Below are 11,667 nucleotides of genomic sequence, written 5' to 3'. Positions count from 1 at the left end.
CCCGCGCGCACCAGGGGCCTCGCACCCCACGCACACCAGGGCCCTCGTTCCCGCGCGCACATGCGCCTCGCGCCCCGCGCGCACCAGGGGCCTCGCGCCCCGCGCGCACCAGGGGCCTCGCGCCCCGCGCGCACCAGGGGCCTCGCGCCCCGCGCGCACCAGGGGCCTCGTACCCGCGCGAACCAGGGGCCTCACGCCCCGCGCGCACCAGGGGGGTCCTCGCGCCCCACGCGCACCAGGGGCCTCGCGCCCGCACGCACCAAGGGCTCGCAGTGAGGTCACCTCACCTCGTCCCCAAAGGCCTCGCCCAAGGGCCACGTGTGCCTCGCCTCGCTCACCGGCCACGTCAAAGGCCTCAAGAGACATAGCCTCCACTAAAAACCCTTCGGCCATATATCAGGAGCCTCGTAGTGTAGGGGCTGCAAAGTGATGGTTTCACAAGATAAGACCCTCATCTCATTTGTAGCTGTCATGCCTCATCACACACGCAGCAGGCCCCGTTGAAGAAGCCTTATCTCTCTTCCTGAGCTTCCCTACATTTAGTTGGACGTGGAATAACCATTGGGTACATAGTACCCGTACGTGTACGGGTGCATGACGTACAACCATGGGGAGGACAGAAGCATGAGCCTGACACCTGTACCACACAGGTAGTGGAGGTACGGATCAGTCCAGAGAGTGGAGGCACTATATGCACGCCTCTGACTATGTACTAGGCTGACACTATGATCCTCTGCTCCACCACTCTTCCCACACCACTGCCACCTGTGCTATTACCCTGATAGTGTACTTTTGTACTATTTTGTCTCAAGGGACCACCATGTATAAGGGGCCATTAGAGCCCAGCTATAAAAGGGGCTTGACCCCTCAGAATGAGGGGTTGGAAAATTCGCTGTAAGGAGAGGCTATTGAGAAATATACCAGGACTTGCTCCATCATTTATCTGTGTTTACTTTTCCTTAAAGTTTATTCTCAGTTCTTATATAAACATCACCTGACTTACCTTTGAGTTTTCCGATCTAATTTCGTTGATGAGATTTCACCGTCAGCAACATGTTTTTCTTCTACTTTCTGATGTTATCTTTAATTTTCGTTGTGATTAGTATTATGATTATGAACTAATTTTCTGTTTAGGATGTTTAATTGAATCACTTGAATCCCTATTATGAACTAATGCAATTTCAATTCTCTTCTTCTTCAGTCTTCTTCAATTCCATATAACCTGTTCTTATAGACTGATTATTGATTGGCTATCTATAGTCATATATTTATGTTTTTAAGTCAAAATCTGAGAAGTGAGATTTGAATCTGCTGTGGTTATATTGGACATAATTCTAATTTGGAACGAAAGTATCTGAATTAATTGTGTAACTGTTTATTAAATTGTCAAGATTAATGCTACTTTTGTGGTTCAATTTACCATAGAAATATAGGAAATTGTCACCTAGGTTGAGTTTATAATTCATAGTATGATTATAGGCTGCTGTATCAACTTGTTAATTGAATTAGGCAAAAAGAAGAAGAACTCATATTTTGCATTAGGGAATAATAGGGAGGATAGTTGATGAGATTAAATATCCTAATTGTTTCTACAGTGGTTAAATCAAAAGAGTTACTATTAGTTGTTATTCCATTTAATTTTTTAATTATTGTTTCTGAACTTTACAGTTTCTTTGCTGTGTTTATAAAAATCAAGAATTTTAATTTATCAAATAGAAAGAGAAATTAATTGATTGGTAATTGATAATTCAGTCCTTGAGGACGATACTTGGTTACTTTACAATTTTATTACAAATTGCGACTGTGTGCACTTGCATAGCAAAAATATCGCAACAAGTTTTTGGCGCCGTTGCCGGGGATTGAAAATAATTATCAATATCATTCTAATTAATTTTTATTCTAATTTGATTTTTAATTTCTCTTGTTTCTAATCTGTTTAGTTGCTTAATTTTTCTATCTCATGTGAATTTTGGTATATGCGTGGCAGAAGAGGAGCAGACAGTCTTGTTCCTTTGAATCCTGAGATTGAAAAGTCTTGCAAGCAAATCAGAAAGAACATGAGGGAGGCCCAGAAATCTGTGAAGATGGCACATAATGAAGGGGATGGCACGAATGTTCTAATTCCTAGAATTGTACAAGGGGGTCAGGCTCAGAACAATGCTGAGAGGAGCCTGAGAGACTATGTACTGCCCACTCTGACGGGAGTACAAAACAGTATATGCCCACCAGCTGTAGAGGCTAACAACTTTGAACTCAAGCCAGCTATTCTACAAATGGTGCAATCCTCTATTCCATTTAATGGGTTGCCTTCTGAAGATCCTCACACCCATTTGTCTAATTTTTTGGAGCTGTGTGGAACTTTTAGATACAATGGGGTGAGTGATGACGCTATTAAACTTAGGCTTTTCCCATTTTCTTTGAGGGATAGAGCTAAAATTTGGCTGAACTCTTTGCAACCGAACTCTATTATCACCTGGCAAGATTTGGCTCAGAAATTTTTGTCAAAATTCTTCCCTCCTTCCAAAGCTGCTAAATTGAGGGGAGAAATCAATAATTTTTGCCAGAATGAAGGAGAATCATTGTATGAGGCTTGGGAACGGTTCAAGGAACTTTTGAGAAGATGTCCTCATCATGGCATTGAACAGTGGATGCTAGTTCAGAATTTTTATAATGGTTTATGTCCTACTACTAGAACCATTATTGATGCTGCAGCGGGTGGTACTTTTATGAGCAAGAGTGCAACTAGTGCTTATGAGCTGCTGGAGGACATGGCAACCAATAATCATCAGTGGTCTGAGGAAAGATCATCAGGGGTCAGAAAGGTAGCTGGGGTGCATGAGCTGGATGCAATTACTGCTCTAACAGTACAAGTAGCCTCCTTGACAAAACAGTTACAACAGAGCACTGTATCTGCTAATGCGGTTCAAATGGCAGTTAGGTGTGAAATCTGTGGTGGTCCTCAATCTTTTGATCAGTGTCCTACCAGTGTTAATAATAACATTCCGATGGATCAAGCTCAGGTTCAAGCGGTGGGAAACTTTCAGAGGCCAGTAAATAATCCATTCGCCAATACTTACAATCCTGGGTGGCGAAATCATCCTAATTTTTCTTGGAGGAATAATCAGGGCCAGCAACCTCAGTTTCAGGGTCAATTTCAGAATAATATGCCTCAGCCACCAATGCATCAAGCCTCTTCATCACAACAGCCTAGGCCTCAACAATCAATTAATCAAGCTCCACCTGAAAGGCCTAATGAATTGCAAGCTGCATTATTGACCCTCACCAACACTCAAACTCAGTTTATGACAGAAACTCTCTCATCCATCAGGAATCTTGAGATGCAAGTTGGTCAATTGGCAAATATGTTACAAAGTAGGCCTCAAGGAAATTTTCCAAGTAACACAAAGGTGAATCCTAAAGAGCAGTGCAATGCAATCTCTTTGAGGAGTGTGAAGAAGTTGGAAGAGCCAGTCAAGAAGTCTATACCTGCACCAAAAGTTGAAGTTGAGAATGAGGGTAAGGTAGAAGAAGAGGTTATTGAAGACCTTGAGAAGAATCAGTCACCAGTGAGTTATGAGCACCACGTCAAGATTCCATATCCTCAGCGACTTCAAAAGAAGACACTTGACAAACAATTTTCGAAGTTTCTAGATATTTTTCGAAAACTTCACATTAACATACCTTTTGCCGAGGCACTTGAATAAATGCCAAGTTATGTGAAGTTTATGAAGGAAATACTGTCCAAGAAGAGGAAGATGGAGGACTATGAGACGGTGGCACTCACTGAAGAGTGCAGCGCCATTCTGCAAAGCAAGCTTCCTCAGAAACTGAGAGATCCTGGGAGTTTCACAATACCCTGCACTATTGGGAATTTTGAGAGCATGAATGCTCTATGTGATTTGGGGGCGAGCATTAATCTAATGCTGCTTTCTGTGTTCAAAAGATTGAAGCTTGGGGAAGCAAGACCTACAACAGTGACTCTTCAGTTGGCAGACAGATCAATACCACATCCTCGGGGTATTATTGAAGATGTTTTGGTAAAAGTGGACAAGTTCATCTTCCCAGCAGACTTTATTGTACTTGATATGGAGGAGGATGCCAACGTCCCAATCATTCTTGGAAGACCATTCTTAGCCACATGACGAGCTTTAATCGACGTACAAAAGGGGGAGTTAAGGTTGCGAGTCCAAAATGAGGAAATAAGTTTTAATGTTTTTTCAGCAACTGAAATTCCTACCTGTTGTAGAGTTGACGTGGTGAATGATTGTCAAGATTCAATTGGTAAAAAGAAGAAGAAGACCAAAGAACGATTTCGAACAGTTCGACGTCGTATGAAAAGATTATTATGTGGCAAGTTTGAAGGTTTCGATGACATTGGGGATAGTTTCAATATTCTCAACAGTAGAAGGGAATTCCCCTCATATGACACGATGGCTCTCAAGGATGCAAGGGGTGGACTTAACCCAAGTTAAAGGTGTAGAGAGTTCAACGTCTGGCTAAATGACGTTAACGACAACGCTTTTGGGAGGCATCCCATTCTTTTAGTTGTTTTGCTTTAGTTTTGAACAATTTTTAAGTGTTGTTTTGGTTTTTATTATTTTGGACAATTTTTGGATTATTTTTGTAAGTTAAACCGTGAAAAGCGTGAGAATTACTTCACTCCTCCGCCGCAGTACTCTCCATACCAGTGGCCACCACCGCCACCACCTCCGCCATATTGATGTGGTGTCAGGTAAGTTCTCTTCCTTTGTTCTTTTCTTTATCACATTGGGGACAATGTGCATCTTAATTTTGGGGGGGAGCTTATTTTGTTTTATTTTTATTTTGTGCGTTGTTCAGTTTAGCTTTTAGTCTCTTGTGTTATTTTCTGTTGTTTGTTTAGTGTAACTGTTAAGCCATCATTCTTGTCTGTTGTTGCTTTGTCTTTGCTCGTGAAAAGGAAATTGAATTCAACTGTGTGCTTGGTTCAATTGTTTTAGAGTTTAATTTAAAGGTTTTGTGGGAAATTTTTAATATGTTTTGAAAATGCAACATTTTGGATTTTATTATATATGTTTGACTAGGGTTGGTGGTATGACAATTTGAACTTGATTGAACTTGCATTATTTGGCCTTTGAGGCGAAATCCTTGATGACATATGTTTTGAAAAGTGATTTAGGCAATTTTATTGGATCGATTGTGCTTTTCAAACCAACCTTGATTTAATTTTCCCTAGATACCCTCTTTGAGCCTAAAAGTCTACCTTTTATTGTTAAACACTTGTTTTGAGCTTAACCGAATATTTTATTATTTTTCAGTCCTAGATTTGTACCATGAGCTTATAAAATATAAAAGGGGATTGATTTATAATGGGTGTTACTCTTGTGTATTGGTGTTGGCAATAGAAAAATTCAAGAAAAGATTGAGAAAAAAAAAAAAAGAGATTTGAGAGAAACTACTTTTTCTTTTGATGTTCCCATTAAAATTCATAAGTTTGGGGGAAATGTAGTATAAAAAAAATCTAGTGTTTAAATTTCTCAATCTTTGGAAATAAAGAGGATCTTTGGGTTGTGTTAAATTGTGTTGTGATTATCAAGATTGGGTGTAAAGTTTATATGCTTATGGTAATGTTGAGCCTAAATGACAATTTCATCTACCCTTGCCTAAGCCTAACGCTATAACCCGTGAAAGTCCTTTTGATTTCAAAACACGTGTTATTGACATTAGTGGAGAAGGTTAAGTAATGCAAGCATATTGAAAAATTGGTTTGTGGAATTGTCTGGAATGAGTTGAGCATATATGATAGGGTCCAAGTGTTGTCGTCATTTTCGTGATATATTATTGATTTCCCTAATTGAACTTTACAAATTGAACTTTAAGGCAATTGAGCTGAAATTCTGGTTATTATTATTGCAATTGAGATTTCATGAGTTTTGGCAAAGCAGTGTAGATGGTAATGATGGTTTAGCTTGTTCGTTTTGTGTGTGTTTCTTTTTGCTAGTTTAACTTGGTCTTTACTCGAGGGCGAGCAAAGGTTAAGTTTGGGGGACTTTGTTGAGTCTAGTTTTTGTCATGTTTAGGTGATGTTTTAAGTAGTCTTTTATTTCATTTTTCTTTCATTTAGTGCGGGTTTATGCTTTGTTTGTTTGTCTTTGTGAATATTAGGAAGAATTGAGAACTTGGAGGGAAATGTCAAAGAAAGTGAAGAAATAACCAAGTTTTTCAACATATTTTGAGAAAGAATGGATCTCAACATGATTTGGAAGTGTTGGTGAATTTTTGGGATGAAAACTTGAAAATTTGAGAAATCCCTTAAGAGCCACGACATGAGCAAAGTAGAGTTGCAGCTAGGTGGTGAAACAGAACCACTGTTTTGAAGGAGATCCACGGGCCGCGGCATGGCTAGAGAAGGCCGCGGCATAGATGGGCGTCAACCCAGAATTCGTCAACACGGGCCGCGACATGGCTGACTAAGGCCGCGGCATGGAGAGAACAATTCGCCCAGGAATTTAGACACGAGCTGCGGCATGGTGTATGTAGAGCCGCGGCCCGCCTCTTTTAAAAATTGAATCCTAGGTTTTTATAAGGCGAAAAACAGAGAAGAAATTGACGTACGGACTGGGGGAGTAGTTCTTGCTTGAAGGCTGAAGGCTTGGAGTATTCTGTCTACATGTTTTTCTTCTACTTTCTGATGTTATCTTTAATTTTCGTTGTGATTAGTATTATGATTATGAACTAATTTTCTGTTTAGGATGTTTAATTGAATCACTTGAATCCCTATTATGAACTAATGCAATTTCAATTCTCTTCTTCTTCAATCTTCTTCAATTCCATATAACCTGTTCTTATAGACTGATTATTGATTGGCCATCTATAGTCATATATATGTTTTCAAGTCAAAATCTGAGAAGTGAGATTTGAATCTGCTGTGGTTATATTGGACATAATTCTAATTTGGAACGAAAGTATCTGAATTAATTGTGTAATTGTTTATTAAGTTGTCAAGATTAATGCTACCTTTGTGGTTCAATTTACCATAGAAATATAGGAAATTGTTACCTAGGTTGAGTTTATAATTCATAGTATGATTATAGGCTGTTGTATCAACTTGTTAATTGAATTAGGCAAAAAGAAGAAGAACTCATATTTTGCATTAGGGAATAATAGGGAGGATAGTTGATGAGATTAAATATCCTAATTGTTTCTACAGTGGTTAAATCAAAAGAGTTACTATTAGTTGTTATTCCATTTAATTTTTTTAATTATTGTTTCTGAACTTTACAGTTTCTTTGCTGTGTTTATAAAAATCAAGAATTTTAATTTATCAAATAGAAAGAGAAATTAATTGATTGGTAACTGATAATTCAGTCCTTGAGGACGATACTTGGTTACTTTACCATTTTATTACAAATTGCGACTGTGTGCACTTGCATAGCAAAAATATCGCAACACCTTCTTCCCAAACCTTATCACCCCTCTCAATGATGAGACTCGCAGAAACACGTGGTCCCCAACCTGAAATTCCACGTCCCTATGCTTAGGATCAGCGTAGCTTTTCTATCTGCTCTACGTAGCGAGTATTCAAGCTCGGATCTTCTCAATGGCCTCATTAGTCTTCTGAACCATGTCCGGTCCCAAATACCTTCTCTCACCCATCTCATCCCAATGAATGGGCGATCTACATCTTCTCCCATATAACATCTCATATGGAGCTACTCCAATTGTTGATTGATAATTTTTGTTGTATGAAAACTCAATCAACAGGAGATACTTACTCTGAGACCCCTCAAAATCTATCACGCATGCTCTAAGCATATCCTCCAACACCTAAATCGTCCTCTCAAACTATCCATCAGTCTGAGGATGAAAGGTCATGCTAAACTTCAACTGAGTTCCCATAGCCTTCTGCAATCCACCCCAAAACTTGGAAGTAAAGATAGGATCCCGATCTGACACTATAGACTTGGGAACCCCATGGAGAGACACAATATCCCTCACATACAGCTCAGCATACTGATCCACAGTATAAGTCGTTTTCACTGGGAGAAAGTGAGCTGACTTGGTGTATATGTCTGTAGCCCCACACCGAGTCATGTAGCCCCACTGTCCTGGGTAAACCTCCCACAAAATCCATCGTAATATCCTCCCATTTCCACTCGGGAATACCCAAAGGTTATAGCAACCCTACTGGTTGCCAATGCTTGGCCTTCACTTATTGACAGGTCAAACACCCGGCCACGTACTCAACCACATCCTTCTTCATCCCAGGCCACCAGTACAATGTTCATAGATCCTGATAAATCTTCGTGGTGCCTGGATGAAGTGAGTATGGTGTAATATGGGATTCATCTAGTATCTCACGTCTAATCCCCATATCAGTCAAAACACAGATCTGACCCTGATACCGTAGAAAACCAACCTCAGAAATATAATAGTCCTTAGCTGCTCTCGCTAAGACATTCCCTCTAACTTCCTGTAACTGCTTATCTACCAACTGACCCTCCTTAATTCGCTCCAGTAGGGTCGATTGTAAAGTAATATTGGCCAACTGGCCCACTACAAACTCTATCCTCGCTCTGGACATTTCTTTTGCCAACTCTCTCGATATCTGAGTGAAACTAAACAACTGTCTCGGGCCTCTCCGGCTCAATGCATCTACCACTACATTGGCTTTCCCTGGGTGGTAAAGAATATCACAGTCATAATCCTTTACCAACTCCAACCAATGCCTCTGCCTCATGTTCAAGTCCTTCTGGGTGAAGAATTACTTCAAACTCTTGTGATCTGTGTATATTACGCACTTTTCTCCATACAGATAATGTCGCCACACCTTTAGTGCAAACACAACCGCTGCTAATTCTAGATCATGAGTAGGCTATCGCTGTTCATATTCCTTCAGCTGTCATGATGCATAAGCTATAACCTTCTCATTCTGCATCAACACACATCCCAAACCCAACCTCGACGCATCACAATATACTACAAACTTTCCTTCCTCCGAAGGAAGACTCAGCACAGGTGTTGTAATAAGTCGTCGCTTTAATTCTTGGAAACTGTTCTCGCACTTGTCTGACCAGACAAACTTCAAATTCTTTCGTGTCAATTTTGTCATCGGTGCATCAATCTTCGAGAACCCTTCCACAAATAGACTGTAATAACCAGCTATTCTGAGAAAACTCCTAACCTCTGAGGCGTTCCTTGGCCTCGGCTAATCTTTAACTGCCTCCACCTTAATCCTATCTTCACCAACAATATGTCCAAGGAATGCCACTTCTGGTAGCAAAAACTCACACTTCTTAAACTTGGCATACAATCGGTGCTCTCTTAACCTCTGCAAGACCTGTCACAAATGTCGCTCATGCTCTGCCTCTGAACTGGAGTATAGTAGGATGTCGTCGATGAAGACAACCACAAACTGATCCAAAAAGTCATTGACCACCTTGTTCATTAGGTCCATGAAGGCTGCTGGGACATTGGTCAAACTAAATGACATAACCAGAAACCCATAGTGCCCATACCTCATTTGGAAGGCCATCTTCGATATATCCTCATCCTTGATCCTCAGCTGGTGATAACCAGATCGAAGATCAATCTTCGAGAATACCGTCTTTCCCTATAGCTGATCAAACAAGTCGTTGATATTTCGTAGAGGGTACTTATTCTTGATGGTCAACTTGTTCAACTCTTTGTAGTCTATACACATCCTCAGATTCCCATCCTTCTTCTTCACAAACAAAACCGGAGAACCCCATGGCAAGTAGCTAGGCCTGATAAACCCTAAATCAAGAAGCACTTGTAATTGTATCTTCAATTCCTTCAGTTCTGTCGGTGCCATTCTATATGGTGCCCTCGACACTGGCTTTGTCCCCAGTGCCAACTCAATAACAAGCAGTTGCTCTCTGTGCGACGGCAGCCCCGGTAAATCCTCAGGAAACACATCCAAGAACTCACGAACTAACTTGGTTTCTCCTGGCCCAATTGGAAAAACCCTGGTAGTATCCACCACACTAGCCAAGAAACTTATACATCCTCCCTATAATAGGGCCCTGGCTCTCAACCCTGATATTGTAATGACCCAACTACTCTAGACTTTTGGACCATTAACGAAAACTATACATAAATACTAATTCTTAATAACACTTACAAGTGACAAGATCATAACTTTATTAAAACTTAAAAATAACAAAAGTCAAACTTATATAAAATTGAAGTTAGGATATGGGATCCCATTGTTTTAAAATCAAAACATGACATAATGATAATTAAAAAGAGATTACATAACAAAATGCGGAAAAATACATATAAAAACCATAAGAAACAAAAACTACATCCTCAAATCGAAACTCTCGGTTCTTTGAATACATTCTACCTCAATAAACATTCCCCAAGCTTCCAAGAACCTTTCCCGCCATTAGAACTATTTTCCTGCACATATAAACAAAAAGGAGTGAGCCTAATGCCCAGCAAGGAAAATCTAACATATAGCCATATGCATAAAAATTCATAATGCAACATAAAAACATACCATAACACTTATGTCACATACATACTATAATGGCCATTATTACTTGGGGTCCCATAAACTAAACAAGTCATATGCCCATTAGATTAGTGGGGTCTTGCTAGCTAAGCAAGTCATATGCCCATAATCTATTTGGGGCTTGTTAGTCATATAGGTCATATGCCCAAGTCTACAATCATACTTAACATAACATATTACATAACATAAAATCATAAGATAACATATAAAAGCATATAACACATAAATCCTATCCTATTTTCCTTACCAAAATAACCGGGATATGCGAACTGATTTGGGACCTTGGAACACTCCTAAAAACCATTTAAAATATGGTGAGTATATTGAAGAAAAGGGATGAAAGTGAAGAAGGATCTATGCTATATACTTACCAAAAACCTTGTGCTTAAGAACTTGGATTTCCTAACCAAGAATAAGAATAAGGTTAGAATGAGTAGAAGACTATGAGAACTTAAAGAACATAATACAGAAATGGACTAGAGTTTGGAAATACCTTGAAGACTTATATGATCAATCTAAACCTTGAACCGAAATGTGAATAAACCTTACTTCCCCAAGTGTTTGATAAGCTTATAATTCCCAATCCAAGTGTTTACACTCTCACACTCACCTAGCAACTTGCAGCCTCTGAACTTAGAGCAATAGATGAATAAATGGCTGGGTACTAGGTCCTATTTATAGAGTTTAGGAATGAAAAGATCTCATTTAACTTGAATAAAAATAATGGCTTTTTAAGTGAAAATAATTTGAATTATCGTTCAGCAGAGGCTGAAGACTCGTTCAGAAAGGTGCTGGACTTATCAAGAGGTTGAAGGTTTGAATGGAAAATGTTTTTGAAAACTTTCAAAATATGTTGAGGGAGGCGATATATCGCCCCCTATAGGCGATATATCGCCCCCTATAGCTGCGATATATCGGCATACGCTGAATATTTAAACACGAAATTACACATTTTTAGCTTAATTTGAATTGAGTAAACAGCCTTGACTAAGCCCTTTAATGTTTTCAAAGCTGCTGACTGACCTTAGAGTATTCAAATTTTACCCTTAATAAATTTAATCCTCAAAATACTTAATCATTAATAAACCCATACATAACATGTGCTATTATCTTATTGGTTCTTATCTAAACCTTATAGTATAATAAAT

The 11,667-nt window shown here is 39.5% G+C and overlaps 1 non-coding gene across 1 annotated transcript; it reads right to left on the bottom strand.

The window, feature by feature from the left end:
- Positions 1–2,531: 2,531 nt before the first annotated feature.
- LOC133820574 (small nucleolar RNA R71) lies at positions 2,532–2,638 on the bottom strand. The gene has a single exon (XR_009886979.1). It is a non-coding gene; the product is annotated as a small nucleolar RNA R71 (small nucleolar RNA).
- Between the last annotated feature and the right edge of the window lie 9,029 nt (positions 2,639–11,667).

This window comes from Humulus lupulus, chromosome 2, assembly GCF_963169125.1.
Source record: "Humulus lupulus chromosome 2, drHumLupu1.1, whole genome shotgun sequence".
Taxonomy (NCBI): domain Eukaryota; kingdom Viridiplantae; phylum Streptophyta; class Magnoliopsida; order Rosales; family Cannabaceae; genus Humulus; species Humulus lupulus.
The sequence above is the reverse complement of the archived record's forward strand: the minus strand, read 5'-3'. Positions and strand labels throughout refer to the sequence as shown.